This window comes from Ovis aries, chromosome 15 (assembly GCF_016772045.2).
Source record: "Ovis aries strain OAR_USU_Benz2616 breed Rambouillet chromosome 15, ARS-UI_Ramb_v3.0, whole genome shotgun sequence".
In the NCBI taxonomy this organism is placed as follows: Eukaryota; Metazoa; Chordata; class Mammalia; order Artiodactyla; family Bovidae; genus Ovis; species Ovis aries.
The window spans coordinates 10,105,972-10,114,496 of record NC_056068.1 but is presented as its reverse complement, the minus strand read 5'-3'; the positions used below and the strand labels follow the sequence as shown (position 1 = coordinate 10,114,496).

The 8,525-nt window shown below is 37.2% G+C and overlaps 1 protein-coding gene across 1 annotated transcript in view; it reads left to right on the top strand.

The window, feature by feature from the left end:
- Window positions 1-2,140: 2,140 nt before the first annotated feature.
- The window catches only part of CNTN5 (contactin 5), a 1,662,845-nt gene continuing 1,656,460 nt past the window's right edge, over window positions 2,141-8,525 (top strand). The window contains exon 1 of the mRNA XM_027979105.3: window positions 2,141-2,430. The gene's annotated coding sequence lies outside the window, so the exon portion shown is untranslated. The remainder of the gene's footprint in view (window positions 2,431-8,525) is intronic.

Genomic DNA, 8,525 nt, shown 5'->3' with positions numbered 1-8,525 from the left:
AAAAAATATAAGTCTTTATATATAAGCCTTTATTAAAAAAGGAAAAATGATTTAATCCATCCACATTATTTGAAACATAAATTCCTTATTCTTGTTAATTGTAGGGGGTGCCATGAATCATGTGACTGGTAGTGTTTCCTTGTTTACATTGGGTACTATTTTCATGGTACACTGAGAGGGCCATTTCTAACAAAATGTAAACGGATTTTTCTCTTGAAACCTCATTCCTGGCTTCATATCTCTCCTACTATTACCACTTTACCCTATGTCTTGATGTGACTGACCTACATTTTTCATTAATTTTTTAGTTGAAAAAATTCCTGTAAGCCATTTTAAATCCTTTCTGAAACACTAGTTGAAAGAAAATACATGTAATACATGAGATAATGACTCAAATGCCAATTTATAAAATCACATGTAATATAAAGGTGTTCTAGAAAGTGAAGCAAACTATAAACAAGCTCAACCTCTGTACCCCCCATTAAGGCTGGATGTGCCCAATTATAATAAACACTTAAAGACAAAACCCCACTGCACAATCAAATAAAATGCTTTAAGCTTTTAGACTTTGGATCTATTTTGTAATATATTTAAAGAGGTTATAAAAGTCCTGGTGATTCTCTCCCTGAACCAACAGCCTGACTCCAGAGTGGAGCCAGCGAAGCAGAGAAAAAGCCCAGAGAAGTCGAATCTCGGCAACAATCTCTCAGTTAACACATAAAGAAAATAACCTAATTACTGGAAAGTGGGGAAAAGAAAATAAAAAAGGGAAGGGTAGAGAAGCATTAAATGTGAACACACACATTTGTCTTCGCTATAGAACAAGAAATCAGCCCAGATCCTGAGGGTAGCCATAAAAAGCAGAGACTGGCTGTTTGTATAACATGTGTGGATGAATGAGAAGCAGCCAAGAAACAGGAAAAAGACTAATTTTAATTACCAGAAAAGCTGCAAAATAGAGAACACAGAGCTAGTGGCAGGAAGGCTTCCAGCTACAGACTGCACGACACACTGAACTCGCCTCGCCAATTAGAGCCGTCAGACCCCATCAGGGGATTAAGTGAGCAGGAGAAACAGCCTCCGTGAGGGTGAGGCTGGACTCACCACACGAGAGGCGGCCGCCGGCCGGCAGCAGGGGCGGCCTGAGGCTCGCTCCCAGTTCCAGAGACCGACAGGCAGGAACAGCCAACAGTGGGTGGGACTGCCGTCTCATTACAGACAGGCGCTAACCCCGCCATCTATGGAAATAGGTTGCTAAAGACATGTAGCATAATGTAACCAACAATTACATCCAACGAAGGGAGAGAATTCGAGAAGGACTCAGGAAAAGTGAAAGAATTCGAGAAGGACTCAGGAAAAGTAGGAGGGGGGACTGGCTGAACAATGGCACTAAAGCTGCCACACTGTGGATTTACTACCTGTGTTATGTTTCCGATTACATCCATCGGGAAAGGAAAAATTCAGAAAGGAAAGGGGGCTGCTGTGTGACTAAACCCACTCGGTCTTCAGTTTATTTCGAAGTGAGCCGGGGCGGGCGGGGAATCAGGGAGACCCAAACACAAGCGCGTCTAAGAGCCCTGAGATAAAACTCACAAGTGTAGAAACAAAGAGAAGCGCTTCCCAGGCAGGACCTGAGGGGATTCCCCGAAGTGGGAAAGTCCACTGAGGAGCCCGCCTCAGGGAAGGCAGCAGCCGGTGCCGCCTCGCGAGGCAAAGGCGCCTGGGCTCTGAGAACTCGGGGAGAAGGGAGACGGCCGGCGGCCGGCGCGAGGCGCAGGAACTCAGCTTAGGGGCCCCAAGCGCTCCGCCGCGGCCGCGCTGGAATCTCCGACTGAAATTCGCGCAGGTTGCGGGGCGGGGTCCGGAGTTGGGCCGCGGGAGAAATAGCGGCTAGCGAGTGAGACGCTGAGACCCAGAGAAATCCCTTCCAGGGGCGAGGGGACCTGCTCGCCAGGGGACGCGCCGACTGAAGCCGGCGGCGGGAGACACGGGCGGCGGCAGCGCAGGGGGCGGGGCGGGCGCGGGCCGCGCGGGGCCGCACAGCCAGTCAGAGGCGCGGCGCGCGAGCCGCGCGGACGCATTGGCCGCGACGCCCGGGCCTCGGACGCGCCTGCCGGGGGAGGCGCCGCTCCGGCCCCCCGATTTAACCAACTACCGAGCGGGGGAGCGTGTCGGCCAGGAGGCGGCCGCCGAAGTGCCGTGGGAGCGCCGCGCGGGAAGGATGCGTTACCTGCGTGCCCTCCTCAGGGAGCGGCCGGGCGAGCTGGAGGATTCTCTGTGAAGGACTCGAAACTCCGCAGTTGGTCTCCTGCCACAGGCTGGGGTGCACCTGAGCCTGGGCTCTTGTCTGAGCTGTGCCGACGGGCAGGAGGATGGCAGACGGGAATTGAGAGGCGCGGAGGAAGGACGGAGGAGCCTGGCGTCTCCTTGGTAAGTGGCTGACATTCCTTCGCTGGTGACTGCTTGTCTGCGATTGTGCACTTGGCTTCCCAGGCGCTGACAGTTTGTGACACGCTCGCTTCTGCAAAGCCATCCTTTCTTGCCGTGTTGCCAGAATTTAAAAACTGTCACATAAAGCTGCTCTTCCCCCCGCCCCCACTCCCCAACCTTCTTCTTCTTTGAAATCAAACGTGCTCTTTTTCTCTGCTGGGGTTTCAGGTCAGAAAAGTTGAAGCAACGCTAAACATAATATATTTGTGTACCTCGTAATGTCATTCAGAATGCGAGTAAACAGTTCCTACAACTGAACTGGAAGGTGACAGATGTCAGGAGAGGGTAGGAAATTGTCTGCAAGAGAAACTAAATGTTCAGAAAATAGGCTGTCGTTCTCAGGTACTGAATGTGTGTCTTCTGACTGAGCAGTGTGTTTGTGAGAATAGAGCCTAGATCACTGGACATCTGGCAGTGCGATAACTTGTTAAAATTCAGTAGAGATGCTCTATAAGTGGAGTTCTACAAAGTTTGAGAGACTGAACAAACAAGTATCTTGCATTATGCTAAGGTGTTTTCCAGTGTTGTGTAGGAAGGTGATAGATTTCTTAAAATAAATATAAAAATATGCTCAGACATATTCTCAAAACTCCTTACTGAGTTTTTATTGAAAAAATTGGAGAGAACATTAATTTGCATATATATGAACATAAAATACAGTAAGTTAAGAATAATACTGACAGCCTCAAAAATTTTCAATTTTTAAATTAACCTTATTTTGAAACTACAAGAATTCACTACATGTTTGAGACTTATTTTATTTTTAAATTTCATAACCTCTGTCATGAAAACTATAATCAATGTGATAATTAAAGCACAGGTTTGGAAGAAAAAGAAAACCTTTTAACTGTGAATTGCCTCAACCTGTGTTCAGTTCGACTGCTTTTTCTGTTAATTTAAAAGATAAAGTCATTTCAGTATGGCATACTTCTATTTTGATTCTCTATTTTAACTGGAAATAAGATGAAAGAAATAGATGTTCATTAGAATACTAGCATTGAAAACTGCACAAAAATAGTGGGTCAGATTTTAAAATCAATAGAGGTATTTTTATGTACTGATGAACTATAACAAGACTGCAGAAATAACTTAGGACTATCACTGCAAACTTAAAGAGTTCATCATGATTAATATTGTGACCCTACACATAAAAGAATTAGTAATGATTAGGTCATTATTTTTTTCAAAGTACCTGTAATGAATTTTAAGCCACTCACAAATGTTTCTTTGCATATTTTCATACTTCATATTCAGATTATTATAAGTTTTCTGTGGAGTAGTATACTGAATCTCATACTTGACAGGTATATGTTCCTTTGATTCAAGTGGAAAAAACAATATAACTATGTAACAATACATCATGTGAAACAAATGAAAAAAAAGTAAAAGATGTTACTAAGACCATCTAAGTTAGTGAAAAAAACAAAGCCCAAAATTCAGTTACAAAAAGGAAATGAGATATAAAAAATAAAATAGAATTTGAAAAGTAACTGGAGTGTGGTGAGATGGTATTAAAGTGTATTTGAAAATAGAAAATCAATAAAATGTTTGTTACAGTATAAGTGCCAATGTTTTGTGCAAAGATTGGTGGCATTTTAAAATTGTTCTTATTTAAAATATCTGAAAACTAAAAAATGAGGAAGAAAAGCAATTCATTTTTAAGTTCTCTTTGATTCCATACACAGCTGCATAGATAGTTTGAGTTCTCGAAGTTTAGAAAAAAGAACATTATCTCAATAGATTAACTGAATGCCAGATTTTGCTTGTATGTTGTGAGGCACAAGCATAGGATAGGAGGATGCATTTGAAAAATAGATCTGAGAAGCTACAGTTGTGTGATTCTTAAATGAATTCCTAAAATACCTTAGTGTTTTCCAAAGTGAATAATACTTCAAATAGTAGGTGGTCTGAAATCTTTAGTTAGTTAGGAAGATAAGCTAAAATCACACCTTGAATGTAGACACAGGCTATGTTTATTTGAAAAATAATTAAAGCTAGTTTCTTGTGAATATTTAGTCTTATGTGTCCAGTTAAGTGACACTATTAAAAATGGACCAAGTCTGGTTAATGTATAATTCTTTATATATCTTTTTTATTTAAAGGTTTAGGAAATCTTCACCACCTCCAGGGAAGAGGTTGGAGTGTGGTTTAATATCAAAACTGACTTAGTGATCAGGACCAGAGGGTGTCAGTAAAGGGTGGAGGGTTCTCTAGATGGAGAAAGTAAGAGCTTGTGGTGCTAGTCAAGTCATTTTGGGAGTTTGTCTTTTAGCTTCAACAGAAAGGTATACTTTTATGGAATTAAAAAAAAAATGAAAACTTGTCTGGATGACTGTTCTAGGTTAAAGTTGTTTTAACTATATTTAAGTTCCTTTGGTTAAGATGAAGTTTTATAGAGGAACTTACTGTTCTGTAACCATTAAAAACTAATTTAGGAATTTGTTGAGACCAAGATACTTATAGTGAGGTGCCGATTCCATCCTTCCACACCTATTTTGCTTACCTGTAGTCCTTGAATTGCCTCTCTTTTTAAATATGGTTAAAACAGTGTTTTAACTAAGAGGTTGGAAATTTGTCTTAATTTAAATAGATGTATATTTATATTATTTGATATCTCAAAATTCCAACTTCAAGACCTCAGATTTATTCATCTATTTCTTATTTCTAAAGATACAAACATAAAGTGGGAGAGGTTTATTTATGACAAGATATTTTAAATTAGTGTTACAAGGTTTTGCTTATATGCTACATGAACTTCTTAGCACTTTATAGCAGGAAAGAGGCTAGTCGGAAGCTCAAAGCGGTAGGATCTTTGCGAGGTCCATTTTCTGAGCATTTGTGATCAATAACTCTACTCAGAGACTGGTGCATTTTAAAAAGAAATGAAGTATACAAAAACTCTGTAACACTTAAGATTTAGGGTTAATAACTATTATGAACAATGTCTCATATCTCTACTCAGACCCTTTCAAGTAATTGCTCCTGTTTTATATTTCTTAATATTCAAAGTAATGTTAGAAAGATTCTGAAAAATGGAATGTTATCAGTTAATATTTCTCTTTGATATTTTTACAGTTTTTTAAGTTATTTTCATGAAAATGAATAAAACAAATTTGGTAGTATTGCACTGCTGTAGATATGAGGAATTTTAAAATGACTTTATTATATATTTTCTTTTAAAAAAGATATTAAATTCTTTTATTTATTAATCAGTTGGTGATTAAATTAAAATTATATCCTATGAATTTGATGTAGGACTATATATTTAACTTCACTTGATTTTTACATATTATAAATCTGTGTATATGGTAAATGTTGACCCCTTACGTGAAAGTCTTTAATTTCATATTCCAGGGTATTGCATATTGTATTTTTGACTTACAGACTTCTTAACTTTAAATGTTTCAGTGAAATCATCAGCTCATAAGACTTACTGAAACTGAAAATGTTAGTTGCTCAGTTGTGTTTGACACTTCGCGACCCCATGAGCTGTTGTCTGCCATGTCCCTCTGTGCATGGGATTTCCCAGGCGAGAGTATTGGAGCCAGTCAAAAAATGGAAGCTCTTCTTTTCTTTAGTACAGGGAAATGGAACTCTAGAAATAGGCCATAAGGTAATTCTGAAAAATTATCAAAATTCTGTTCTTTTGGGGTAATAGGGGGAAAAAAAAATCAATGAATCCACCATTTCTTAACCTAATATAAAAGAGTATGGTGTGAGCAACTTTAGAAAGTATAGTCATATTATTTTACCATGTGTTTCTTGACCTGGAGTTTCTTGTGATCACTGTCATTTCTAAATAGTTCCAAAAATGTTTTATTGGATGGATTTGAAAACATAAGTACAAAACTGATTTTTATTCTGGTCTTCTCAGTGGTCACTGATTAACTTGCTTCCCTGTGGATACCACTTTTTATTTTTAACAAGTGGACTTTTCTTAAAAAGATCTTAGTAGGACTTGTACATTTTGTCTTTATTCCACTCATAGTTCCAAATATTTCTTATACTCACTTGTATAGACCAAAAAAAGTTAAAATCTTGAAAGAAAACAACATATTAACATATTGTACTAATGTATGTGTATAAGCTTTCCCACAGGCATACCTTTACAGTTTGTGTCTTTATTAAAATATGAACCTGCCTGTGGTTAAAATGACTAATTTGAATGTTATCCAAAATTTAAGAAACTATGCATCAGGCAAGGAAGAACTAGAAAGTAGTTCATTCATCTGATTAATCAAAAACTCTTGTTTGTGACTGTTGACTGGAAAAGTGTAATTATATGAATAAACACTTTATAATGGGGAATAAGAATTTGCTTGCTCCTTATCATCCTTATAGCTGTTAAATGCTCAAGAAGGAGATCATCTCATTTTCTGTTACGATCTAGTAAAGTAACTATAGCATATGGAGTTCAGGAGGAGAAATTTTGCTGATCACTTAGGTGATAAAAGGTAGATTGAAAGTCTCTTTCTCTTGATAGTCATAATATTGGCAGAAATATTCATCATGAGGCTAAAAAATTTAAGGGGTTCTTATTGAGAGAGGTTTCATAATACGGTAATTATAGTTATAATGTCTAGAGTCAAAAACATATTTTTAATGTGTTTTCACAGATATTTCACTAGTTGCAGTAGTTTGTGTTTAGTCAGTAAGTAGCAGAGAAACGGTAGATTTATTTGGTGAAAAATTTGCTTTTGAGTGTATGAGGTTTCATCTTTATTTTCTCAGATATTTAATTTCATATTTATAAGTATTAAAGAACAAATTGTTCTGAAACTAAACCAAAGGTAACAAAGAGTTTAGTTTTAAACTTACTAGGTTTTCCCATTTCATTTCTCTTTATATAAGAACTTACTTTTAAATAATACAATATTTGATAAGTTACTCTTATACTTTCAGAATAATAAGAAATTCCTGGTGATTAAGATGACTGTTACGTGGAAAATACAGATTGGAGTGGAAATATAAAAAAGAATTATAGTTTTCTAGAAATAAATTTTTATTTAATTGGCATTTATAATCATTAAATGTAAAATTGTTTCCTTGGCATCCAAATAATGTTAAGTGCCCCTCCCCAATATTTCTGAAACCTTAGAAAAAATGTCATATTTAATCTTAGTTAGATTTTGGCTTTGTCTTATTTTTTTATTTTGAAACTTATCTCTTTATATTCTTCTCTAAAAGATATAAACAAAGTTAATCTATTCTCTTATGTTTAAAAATTAATAAAACTCTTTGTTAGTGATGATTAATTTTGCCAGTTTTGAGTATATATAATGATAAATTTATGTTACCTCTTTTGTAATAGAATTGATACTTATACTTCGTAACTTGACACTCTTCCTGTTTTAGTGCCATTATTCAAATGGCAGTGTGTGGAGCTACTGATGGAGAGTTCTTAAGGCTAAAATAAGCTTCTCATTAAATATAAGCACACGTCTCATGAGTTACTGATGATGAATAATGAGAACATTTAGAAAAAGGTAAAAAAATAATACTACTTAGTGTTGATTCTTTGTCCACCTGATGTGAAGAGCCAACTCATTGGAAAAGATCCTGATACAGGGAAAGATTGAAGGCAAAAGGACAAGGAGGAGGCAGAGGATGAGATGATTTGATAGTATCACCAACTCATTAGACATGAATTTGAGCAAACTCTGGGCGATAGTGAAGGACAGGTAATCATGGTGTGCTGCAGTCCATGGGGTCACAAAGAGTTGGATATGACTTAGCAACTGAGCAACAACAATGAAAGTGTTGGGAGGAGGCTTATAGAGCTAGTATTTTATTTAACATAAAGAGTAGTAGAGATTTATAAAGAGATGAAGTTATATGTTTAGCATTACATTTGATGGAAAAATGGGAGGTCTCTTTAATATATAAATCAGAACTTTTTATAGTTTATACCTTTGTTTTTTTGCTGTGAAAATAGTATTTGATTTCTACTTAAATCAAAACTAGGATATATGTAATATTCTTTTGCCATTGATTATCTGTAACACTAATGTTTTACAGTTTTTGAGACAAGAAAA